Genomic DNA, 11,664 nt, shown 5'->3' on the forward strand with positions numbered 1-11,664 from the left:
TGGCTCTGGCTTTGGAGGACAGTGGATATCAGATGTTTCCACCAACACTCTACAACCTCCTTTTCTCCTGCAGTTCAATGGATTTAGTACTCGGGAGGCTGAGGCCGGAAGATTACAAATTTAGGGCCAAGGTAGGGTCCCTAGTGAGACCCTCTATCAAGAAAACAAAACAAGGGCCTGGAGAGATGACTTAACAGTTAAGAGCACTTCATACTCTTGTCCTTCCGCAATTCATTTTCACCTGGCAGCATTTTTTTTCCCTCTCTCTTATTACAAGCAGTAATAAGCCTGCTCAGGCCACAGTCCAGCTCAGAAACTCCTGTCCAACCTTCTGCAGCCCACCTCTGCCTCACTCTGCTCCAGCCTCTGGGCCTCCTTGCACTTCATACAGATGCCAGGCACAGGCCTGTCTGATGCTCTTCGCAATGGCCGTGCCCGCTGCCTAGAATGCCTTTCCCCTCAGACAGTGGCTGTCGAATCCCTCACCCCCCCCCCCCCCCCCCGCCAACTCCACTCAAGTTCAGACTCCATCACCACCCTTGAAGGAGCCCGGTATAGTAGCCAGTTTCTGTCTCTGTGACCAAAATCTCTGTGAGAATAAATTAAAGATTTTATCTGGTGTTTTCAGTCTACGGTGGCTCGGCCCACGCACTGTGGTGGAGAAAGGAAGTGTCCCCCCCCCCCCCCCCCCCCGTGGACAGGAAGCCAAGGGAGGGAAACTGGATGGAAAGGGGGAAGACTGTCCAAGGGCACGCCCTCAGCAAGCCACTTCTTCCATGGAGGCTCTGCCTCCTACTTTTCCACATCCTCAGTATGGTCATGTTATGAGTTCATCAGAGGATTAATCATCTTTGCCTGATGTTCCTGAAATGCTCTCACAGACCCTTCCAGAAAGAGTTTCTCTAACTGGGGCTTCTCAATCCAGTCAAGCTCACAAGACCAACCCCACCAGTCCTGCCCCGTGCCTGGCCCTGGGTGATAAGGCTGTGCAAGACCCTTGTGCTATCTGGATCTGTGAGATCCAGGTCTTTGAGTCATGCAGAACAGGTGCTCAGTGAGCATCGAATGGGACTGAATGAAGAGCTAGCTCTTCTGTGTTAACAGCTGCTTTCAAACAACTGCTCACTGGAGACTCCTCTGTGTCTCTCAGGAGAGAGAGATTCAGTGGGGATTCCTTGCCAGGGTCTGTGGGTGTGCGCCCGTTCCACCTTGACCAAGGTCAGAGAACCTGAGCTTCTCCTTGCTGCTTCAAAGCTGTTGACAGCAGGTGTGGCAGAGCTCCTGGCCTAGGGTGTGGAGAATTAGTATTTTGAGTATGGAAATGGATTCTCTCCACCACGACCAAAGGTCAGAAATTCAGAACTATTCCTACTCCTTCAAGGAGATTGGCTGGAGGTTCCAGGAAGTGGCTGCCTGCAGGATTCTTGGTCTATTCCTTTTATTATGGTAATGAAGTCTGTTGCCTTCTCCTCCTCCTTTGGAGTGGGGTATATAAGCATATGGAAAATAAACGTGGGCGATTTCAGTATTCACTGAATTTCCCTCCCAGGGCTGTTCTGTGTTTCTGTCTTTTATTTTTCTCACATTTCTATTCCTTTTGCTTAATAATTCTAATCCTTATTCTCCTACCCTGGAACGGGCAAATTCCGTCGAGGCTGGACCCCGACAATTCATGCCATCAAGGACCAACAGAGATGTTTTTCTGTGTTTTTTAACGTACCAACTGGACTTCCATATGTAAAGAATGAATTTGAAGCCAGGTGCAGTGATGCACATATTTAATCCCAGCACTCAGAAGGCAGAGGCAGATGGATCTCTGTGAGTCTGAGGCCGACCTGGTCACAGGGTAAGTGCTGGCCAGCTAAGGGCTACATAGTGAGAATGACTCAAAACAAAAAGAGTTTGATCCTTACAGCACATATTGAAATTAAGTTACAGTATTCTAAAAATCTGCATGTATGTTAGCTTCCTTTCTACTGCTGCAGTAAGACACAGCCACAAGCCACCTGAGGAGGAAACAGTTGATTTGGCTAACACATCCCAATCACAGTCCATCTTTAAGAGAACTCCTGGAGAGAACCTGGCAGCAGGAACTGGTGCAGAAGCCAAGGATGAACACCACTTACTGGCTTTTCCTCATGGCATGTTCAGCCTGCTTTTTAAAAAATATTTATTTATTGATTATGTATACAATATTCTGTCTGTGTGTGTGTGTGTGTGTGTCTGTAGACCAGAAGAGGGCACCAGACCTCATTACAGATGGTTGTGAGCCACCATGTGGTTGTAAGGAATTGAACTCAGGACTTTTGGAAGAGCAGGCAATGCTCCTAACCACTGAGCCATCTCTCCAGGCCTAGCCTGCTTTCTTATACAGTCCAGGACTATTAGACCAGGGATGGCACCACCTACAATAAACCCCTCCACCAATCAATCATCAGTCAAGAAAACATGCCACAGACAGCTTACAGACCATCTGGGGGTACCCAAATGCAAGGCTCTGAGAAGCAAATACGCCTATATGTGTGACCTTGAATCAGGCCATCTTTCTTAGCTATGATGTCAGAAGCACAAATGGAAAAGGAAGACCAGAGGGCTGGGGTGCAGGTCGGGGGCAGAGCACTGTCTAATGTGCGTTGGGCCCTAGGTTTGAATCCTACCACACTACCACAAAACAATGAGATCCAAGTCACTGGACACCATGAAAACTAAATACCTATGCCATCAAAGTCAAGACACTGAAAGGCGATGAAAGGCTTTTGCAGGAGCCAGGCACGGAGGTGGTAGTGGGCTCGCCTTTTATTCCCAGCACTCAGGAGGCAAAGGCAGGCAGATCTCTGAGTTCAAGGCCAGCCTGGTCTATAGATCAAGTTCTAGGACATCCAGGCCTATGTAGAGGGACCCTGTTTTGAGTCCCCTTCCCCCCAAAAGGAATACACAAAGAACACCTACAACTCAATAAAAAGAAGTAGCTCAATTGAAAAACAGGCAAAGGATTTGAATAGACATTTCTCCAGAGGAGACAGGCTTGTATGAATGATCAGCTAAGAAAGGATGTTTGTGATCATTGGTCATAAGGGAAAACCAACCGGATGCCTTGGTGAGGATGCCGAGAAGCTGCAGCCCTCGGGTACTGCTAGACACAATGTCAGTGGTGCCGCCACCTAGGGAAGCAGTCTGGCAATTCCTTAGTCATGGAGTTAACTTACCCCAGGTTAAGCCAACAGAAATGAAAACGTGCTCACACGCTCGTACGTGGCTGTCATGGCAGCACAACACCTGACACCTCAAATGCCCAGCAGCTGATGAGCGGAGTGAAGAGTGGTCTCTACAGAAAATGGAGCGTTATTCAGCCGTCCAAAGAAATGAGGTAGCAGTCCCTGCGGTAACATGGCTGAGCCTTAAAACCTGCTTGGCTACGGCTACAGGGGTTCGGCACAGAAGAATGAGAAGAGCCTTGGAGAAGGATGCTGGTGTCAATACCCTGAACTGTTGGTTTAAAGATGGTCCAAGTGGCAATGTCACATTAATGCTTTCCCACAACACATATTCAGCGAGTGAAGCCAGATCCGAAGGCTACTGATGACGTCATTTGTATGACATGTCCGGAACAGGCCAGTCACAGGCACAGAGGGGAAATGAGTGACTTCTTGAGGCTGGAGGGGAGGATGGGAAGAAAGAAGTAACCCCCAGTAGATATGGGTTGCTTGGGGGAGGGTATCATAAGAATGTTCTAGAATTGGTGGTGCCGGTTCAAGCTTGTACATGTAATTAAACCCACTGATACTAAGTTCAACAGTGTAGATTTTTCTCCCATAGAAATAAAAATAAAATAGACACTTCTATGCTGTATTTGAAAGCAAGTTTTAATCCAGGCCATTAACAGACTGCATGGCTTATGTGTTTGTGGGTGGGGTGGTTGCTTTGAGAGGTATCTGTGCACAGACTGTGCACTGGTCTGTAGCTCTCCACCTTATTCTGTGAGACAGGTCTCTCACTGAACCTGGAGCCGGTGGATTCAGCTGGACTGGCAGGTCATGTGACTCCAAGTCCTCTGGTCTCTGCTCCTCCAGTGCTGAGCAGAGGTGTGGAGAGCGTCTTCTGAGACGCCAGTGCCGGCTTTGGCCTGCCGATATCAATGCTCTTAAGCCAGCTGTCTTAGCCACATGGAGGGGTTTTACAGTCAGCTGCTGTTTCTTTAGCCTCCCCTTCAAAACGAAGGGCTGGTGCTCGATGCTTCTGAGAGCTTCCAGAACAAGGCCAGGGAGGGTTCTGAGGCCCCCTCTTGTCATTAATCCATGTGTCCTCCTATAGCCACAATGTTCCCTTGTCTTTTCCTTTCTTTGCCGCTCTGACCTTTCAGGGAAATATGATTTAAAGTTGGTCAGAACCCAGGGCTGATGTCCCGGTGATGAAAGAGCTGTCCCTGCAAGACCTGTGCTTCACAGCAGCTGAATTAGGCTTCTCTGCATGCCCCTGTTCCCTCCTCATTCTACACAACAGCGGGACCAACTTGAGAGAAGGTGGCAAGTGCAGGTTGGGGGTGCTCCCTCACCCCTGTCAGAATCTGCATACTGGAGAAGTCCGGGTCAGGACCTCCACAGGTTCCTGTTTGGTATGCTTACGTTCTCTGGCTAATGGTTACTTCAGGAGAGACTTTTCTCCGCGGTTCAGTCACCTATGAATTGTCCATGCTCCCATGATTCCTTGGTAGACCACACTAGACTTAGGCGGAATGGTGGTACGAATCTGGTTGGAGGCTGTCAGCGCCACCACCGGCTCTCTGTGAACCCACTTCTCTTCTTCCTGGTCCTGTTCCTTCAGGGGACCATTTGAACTTGTAGCTCACGGTGGTGTTTTGTTGGTGACTGCTGGTGGCCTTGCTGGTGACTGCTGGTGGCCTTGCTGTGGAGCTTTGGAACTACATGTTCGGCGCCTATGGTGCAAGGGTTTAACTCTGTTGGAGACCCCACTCTCTTTGAGGATCTTGCAAACACCTCCATAACAAGGCTTGGTCCTTGGTTCGAGGGAAAGGAAGCACGACCTAGCCTACTCTGGGAAAGTGAAATCAATGAGTATACATAAAGTCGGCCTTTTACAGCAGGTCTGTCTGCAGCCCAAGGGCCCTTTGCCTACACCACAGCCCCACAGGACCACGCCTGGACGCCTCCCCGGGGACTGTCCGCCACGCCAGTGGCCTCCAGAGGGCGCGCGCACATCAAGCGGAGCCCGAGGCGGACTGTGGCCGCCCGCAGGAGGTTCCAGATGGCTTGGGTGAACTGCCACAAGGTGGATGACTTGTCCTGGCAATCCACCCTTTGATCTCTGCTGCAAAAGAAGAGCCTCCCCGAATGCTACGCCTGAGCCTTGCCAGATGGGAGGGTGAGCTGGCGTGGTCCATGCGGCGCTGCCCGCATGGCTTCTGTGTCCTGTCCTGGTGGTTTCATTTGCTTTTTCAGAAAAGGGAGAGATGAGAATATGGGATCGGTCAGTTGGGGGTTCCCTGTGGGGTGCCAGGTTCCAGCGCCAGACCGCATCCGATGGTTCCTGCTCTCCCTGCTCACCCCTGACTCTCACATACACTCTGTCCCATACATGGGCTCAGCGACCCTCCACCCTGATGCTTGTCTCTGTAACCCCCACCGTCCTTATAGCTTACCTGAAATCCTCATCTCCCCTGTCCGTCCGTCCCCCTCATTCCCCTGTTGTCCCCCGCACCTCACCCCACCCGGTTCCTCGCCTGTTTGTTACTTGCTTTCTCGCTATCTCCCAGCACCTGGAGTTGAACTCGCAGCCCACATTTGTAAAGGAATCTAAGGTAAACAAATAGGCGGACTCAACGACTCAAACAAAGTGGAGGGCACAGACAGCTGGAAGTCAGAAATGACCCCACTAAGCTGGAGAACATCTGGGAGCATCCCTGGAGAGTCTGAAGGAAAGGAGGATGGTCAGTCGCTGGCCCATTAGTGCCCAAGCCCAAGCCCAGGGGTGGCGAAGCCTACCAGCCCCACAACCGTTTCTCAACTTTTCTCTTCCCAAATGCTTTTGATTTTTTTTTTCCTGCTGTGTTTTATTGTTTTGTTTTTGAGAATTTCTCAATTCTTCGTACTGCTGTGCATCTTAGGTACTTTCTCTGTGGTGATAAAAATATCCTCCCGAGCTGGGCAGTGGTGGCGCATGCCCTTAATCCCAGCACTCGGGAGGCAGAGGTGGGAGGCAGAGGTAGGCGGATCTCTGTGAGTGTCAAGGCCAGCCTGGTCTATAAGAGCTAGTTCCAGGACAGGCTCTAAAACTACAGCAAACCCGGGGGGGGGGGGGGGGCAGGGAAAGTTAGTTCCAGGACGGGCTCCAAAGCTCTGTCTCCTCTACCCCAAAATATAGTTTGAGGATATAGTCCATCACGGCGGGGAAGGCCTGGCAGTGGGAGCAGGAGGTGGCTGGTCACATCATGCTTGAAGTCATGCACAGAGAGCTGCTGCTTGCTGCTCACTCTCCTGAGTCAGTAGTGCAGGACCCCAAACCATGAACCCGCCTACAGTTAAGGAAGGTCCTTCCACCTCAATCTAGACAGTCCCTCCTAAGCACGCTCCTAAGCACGCCCAGAGGCTAAGCCTGTCTAAAGCTCCCCTAACAACACAGGCATGCCCAGAGCCCTGTCTCCTGGGTGACTCTGGAAATTATTGACAATACTAACCACCGCATCTACCTTTAAGAAATGAGTTGAGTCATCTTTCTAAGGTTACACAAAATTTCAAATGCTTCGTCTTTTTTTAAAAAGATTTATTTATTTACTATATACACAGTATTCAGCCTCCATGTATGCCTGCAGGCCAGAAGAAGGCACCAGATCTCATTACAGGTGGTTGCTGGGATTTGAACTCAGGACCTCTGGAAGAGCAGTCAGTGCTTTTAACCTCTGAGCCATCCCTCCAGCCCCTCATCTTCGGTTTTTAACTGAGCTGGCATATTAGAATCAACTTAAGGCAAAAACGACAGCGTTCCCCTCTGCCTATTGAAGCAGAGGCTCCCAGGCCAGGCCTCGGGATGAATATATTTTAAAACCCCACGTGGGAGCTTAGAAGTGCGGGCCAGGTTGAGAGGTAAAGGTTAGTTCCAGGACCACCTCACCTCAGTCTGCCCTCCGAGGATGCATTCCCTCTGCTTCGTGGCCTGCTTTCTTGGCTGAGGCAAGGTTTCCACTGTCCTGCTCTCCTCACCGCTTTCTGGTAAGGAGGAACCTGTTTTTTGCAGTTTTTCTCCAGCCCTTTTGACGCCTCAGCAACTGGAAACACATTCCCAGCCCCGCCCCGTGTCTTCACAGGTGGAGACAATCGTGAGTAGCCATGCTGCTCCCCTGGGCTCATTTCTGCTAAAGAGAGCGGACAGCTTTTGTTTGGTATTTTCAGAGTCTAACTTCCAAGTTGCTTCTTCTCCATGATGAAAAATTATGTTGAGATGCAGCCTCCCGTGCTTACTCATGGATGGTGTTTGTGTGTGTGTGTGTATGTATGTGTGTGTGTGTTTAAATAAGGTCACATAGCAATTAAAAGAATAATTAAGTCTAATAATTGTTCTCAGACTGTGGAATAAAATAATTTCAGAATGTGAAGTCACATAGACCAGTTAGAAGGGTATCCGAATCTGACCTTCGTGCCTAATTGGAAGTAGCTCTACCAAAGGAAGAACCCAGAGGTTCCTTTATCGGGTACGGCTTGATCTGTGCCTGAGTCAGTGTGCTCACCCCTCTCCCCAAGTCATGCCCTGGATGCACACTAAGGGAGGACAGGCTTACTTTGGCTCACGGTTTCAGCAGTCAGTCCATCGCAGGGGTAGGGAGTGGGGAGCAGTTCTCACCGTGGTGGCCAGGAAGCAGAAGGAGCTAGGACAACATATAACCCCCAACCCACACCACAGAGACCTCCTTCCTCCAGCTAGGTCCCACCTCCTACTTTCCACCTCCTCCCTGATGTCACCCCGTCCTGAATCCATGTTAATCCATGGATTAGACCAGAGCCCTCATGATCTAGTTTAATTAGTCTCTGGAAACACCCTCAGATACAGGGAGGCACGCTTCCCTGGTCTCCGAGACATCAATTCCATCAAGCAGACAGTAGAAATTAATGTTTACAGTCGAGGATCCTGAATTCACCATTTCAACACACTCTCTTATCTTTCTCTCTCTTCACTCCTTTTCTCTCTTTCATGCTCCCACTCTTGCCTCCCGTTCCAATCTCACCTCCTCCGGGTCTCTCCTCCTCCAGATCTCACCTCCTCCAGGTCTCTCCTCCTCCAGGTCTCTCCTCCTTCCAGGTCTCACCTCCTCCAGGTCTCACCTCCTCCAGGTCTCACCTCCTCCAGGTTTCACCTCCTTCAGGTCTCACCTCCTCCAGGTCTCACCTCCTCCAGGCCTCTCCTCCTCCAGGTCTCACCTCCTTCCAGGTCTCACCTCCTCCAGGTCTCTCCTCCTCCAGGTCTCACCTCCCTCCAGGTCTCACCTCCTTCAGGTCTCACCTCCTCCAGGTCTCACCTCCTCCAGGCCTCTCCTCCTCCAGGTTTCACCTCCTTCAGGTCTCACCTCCTCCAGGTCTCACCTCCTCCAGGCCTCTCCTCCTCCAGGTCTCTCCTCCTCCAGGTCTCACCTCCCTCCAGGTCTCACCTTTAGGTCTCATCTCTTGAGTGTGCTTCCCCTTCCTGCCAAGGTCCTGACTTTACTGAAAGTTGTTCTCCAGCCCAAGGACCTGGGTGGTTCATTTTATATGTTAGCTAAAGTAGCCCATGAGATGCCACGATATTTGATCAATACATGTGTGTCCCTAGTAGGGAGTTTCTGGATGTGACTGACCAGTGTGAATGGTTGAGATGAGTACAGCAGATGGGCCTTACCCCACCAGCTGAGGGCCCTGTAAACCATAAAGTCTGAATAGGAGAGCATGCCACCTGCCTGGCTTCCTGAGGGCTGGGCCAGCTGTCTATGTGGGCTTTGGGGTTCAAAGTATCAAAACATTGGCTTATCTTGAATGAGCCTTCATTTCTGATGGAGTGACATCCTGTGAATCCCACTGAAAACTGAAAATACCATTTGTAAAAAGTGTGTTCAATGCTGCAGATCGAGCTCAGCAGTTAAGAGCACCGACTGCTCTTCCAGAGAACCCAGGGTCAATTCCCAGCACCACATAGCAGCTCACAACTGTCTGTAACTCCAGTTCCAGGGGACCTGACACCTTCACAGATATACATGCAAGCAAAACACCGGTGCACATGAGATAAGAATAAATAACTAATTACAGAAAGAAAGTTTGCTCATCTACCTCACTTCCCAAGCATCTTAGCAGCACAGCACTTCACAATGAGTCTCTTGTGCCTCGTCATGGATACATGGCTGACAGGGAGCTTCACTCTCTGACAGTGCCCAGCCTTTCAAGAGACAATCACATTCCATCTTACTGCCTGGGAAAAGACCCAGACTCAGTGCTGTAGACACAGAACTCACTGGGAGTGGCTTCTGCAGCATCACAAAGGTGAAGGTTTTCAAGTCAAAGCGTTGTAACTGGGGGACTGTCTTGTCACATTGGCTCTCCTGCTTCTAGAACCTTCTGTGCACGCTGTATCTCCATAAGCTGCTCTCCTGGGAACCTTTCTGAGCCTCTGCAACTGCACAAACCCTTTTCTTTTAATAAATTAATCTATGCATCTATGTATTTATGTATCTATATATCAATGCATCTCTCTACCTATTGCCTATCATCTATCAATCATATATCTACTGTCTATCACCTATCTATTGTCTATCTACCGATTATCCATCATGTATCTTTTCATGTCATCTCACTTTTGTCTATCACCTATCTATTGTCTATTTATCTACCTATCATCTATCAACTCATCTATCACCTATGTATTCATCTCTCTTTATGCCTATCTATCTACCTACCTAGATGTGTGTTCATTTTTCTCTCTCTCCTGTCTCTTTGTTCCTCCTTCTCCTCTCTCTATACCCTTTCTCTCTTCTCTCTCTTCTCGTCTCTTCTCTCCCTATCCTCTCTCTTCTCTCTCCTTTCTCTCCACCCTCCTCTTTCCTGCTCTTTCTCTTCTCCCTCCCCCTCTGTTCCTCTTATTTCCTCTCCTTTCTATTGGTTCTAAGTCCCTGGAACCTCTGGCCATAGGCCCTATAGGAAACCTGAGTCAGATGTGAGCCTCAGCAGAATGACCGCAAATGGGATCAAAATACAGGGCAGATATAGAAAATCAAGGGAAGTGACTGGTTTGGAGTAAAGAAAAAAAGTTTTTTTTTAATTTATTAGATTTAGAAAAAAAATACCAATCCAAGTTCCCACTCCCTCCCCTCCTCCCATTCCCCTCCACACACCCTCCCATCCCACCCCATCTAATCCTCAGACATGATAAGGCCTTTTGGAAGGTCCAAGGCCCTTCCTACTATATCTAAGCTGAGCAAGGTATGCATCCAAAGAGAATAGAATCCCAAAAGGCCAGTACATGCAGTGGGGATAAATTCTGTCAGTGGCCCCTCAGTCTGCCCCAACTGTCAACCACATTCAGAGGGACTAGTTTGATCCTATGCTTGTTCCTTCCCAGTCTGGCTGGAGTTGGTGAGCTTCCATTAGCTCAGGCAAACTATTTCAGTGGGTGAACCCATCATGGTCTTGACCTCCTTGTTCATATTCTCATTCCTTCCATTCTTGCTTTGGACTTTGGGAGCTCAGTTCAGTGCTCTGATGTGGGTCTCTGCCTCTGCCTCCATCAGTTGCTGGGTGAAGGCTCTCTTAAGTCCCCTCAGTATTGGAGCAAGTTCTTAAGACTTCTCAGTAGTGGAGCAAGCTGTGTTTCAGAGCTCTAGGGACTAGAGTTGTCAAAACTCTGTTATCTCCCCCAAATTATATTTCTCCCCATACTTATTTTTGACTCTTTAGTACATTTCTTTGGATAAATATCTGTGTTAAAATCTAAAGTTTCCATTTTGATATTAAAAAGAAGTTTTTCACAGTGAATAATAAATTTTTCTGACAACCATCTCTGAAGTCTCCAAAAGGAAGAGGGGGCCCCACAACGATTCTACCTGGTTCATAATGATGCCATCAGCCCAATAAACACCACTCAAAGATTGGCTTTGAACTACAAACTACTCAAGACAGTTCCAAATTGGCTAGCTGAGATGGTCCACTTTCTTACAGCACTCTAGCCTGAACTTCAGGTAAGAACTTCAGATAAGCCTTACCCACTACTCAAAGACTGGCTACAAATGTTACAGCTGGTCCTCTTGAGACTAACCACTGTTTCAGTTTTTTACAGGATCCCATAGAGATAGCATAGCCCCCAAGGCTGCTGGAAATAATTCTAAAAAAAACCACACCCCCTCTCCCTACAGATGGGATGGATGCTTTTTGTTCTCAGGGTTGGTTATAAGTTATTGTAGGGTCGAGGGCAGAATTATAATAATTAGACTTATGAATCTCATTTGGTATAGAAAAAAGGGGAATAGATAGGATAGGATAATAAGGTAGATTAGTGTATCTACTTGTAAACTATTTTAGCAACTATTAGTTTTAGATAATTTACACTGGTATAGATTCTTGTATATTAACACATATGTAAAACTATTTTTGTATTAGTGTCTAAGATAATTTGTATATTGATACAAATTCAAAATTA

Source organism: Myodes glareolus, chromosome 7, assembly GCF_982192425.1.
Source record: "Myodes glareolus chromosome 7, mMyoGla1.1, whole genome shotgun sequence".
NCBI lineage: Eukaryota > Metazoa > Chordata > Mammalia > Rodentia > Cricetidae > Myodes > Myodes glareolus.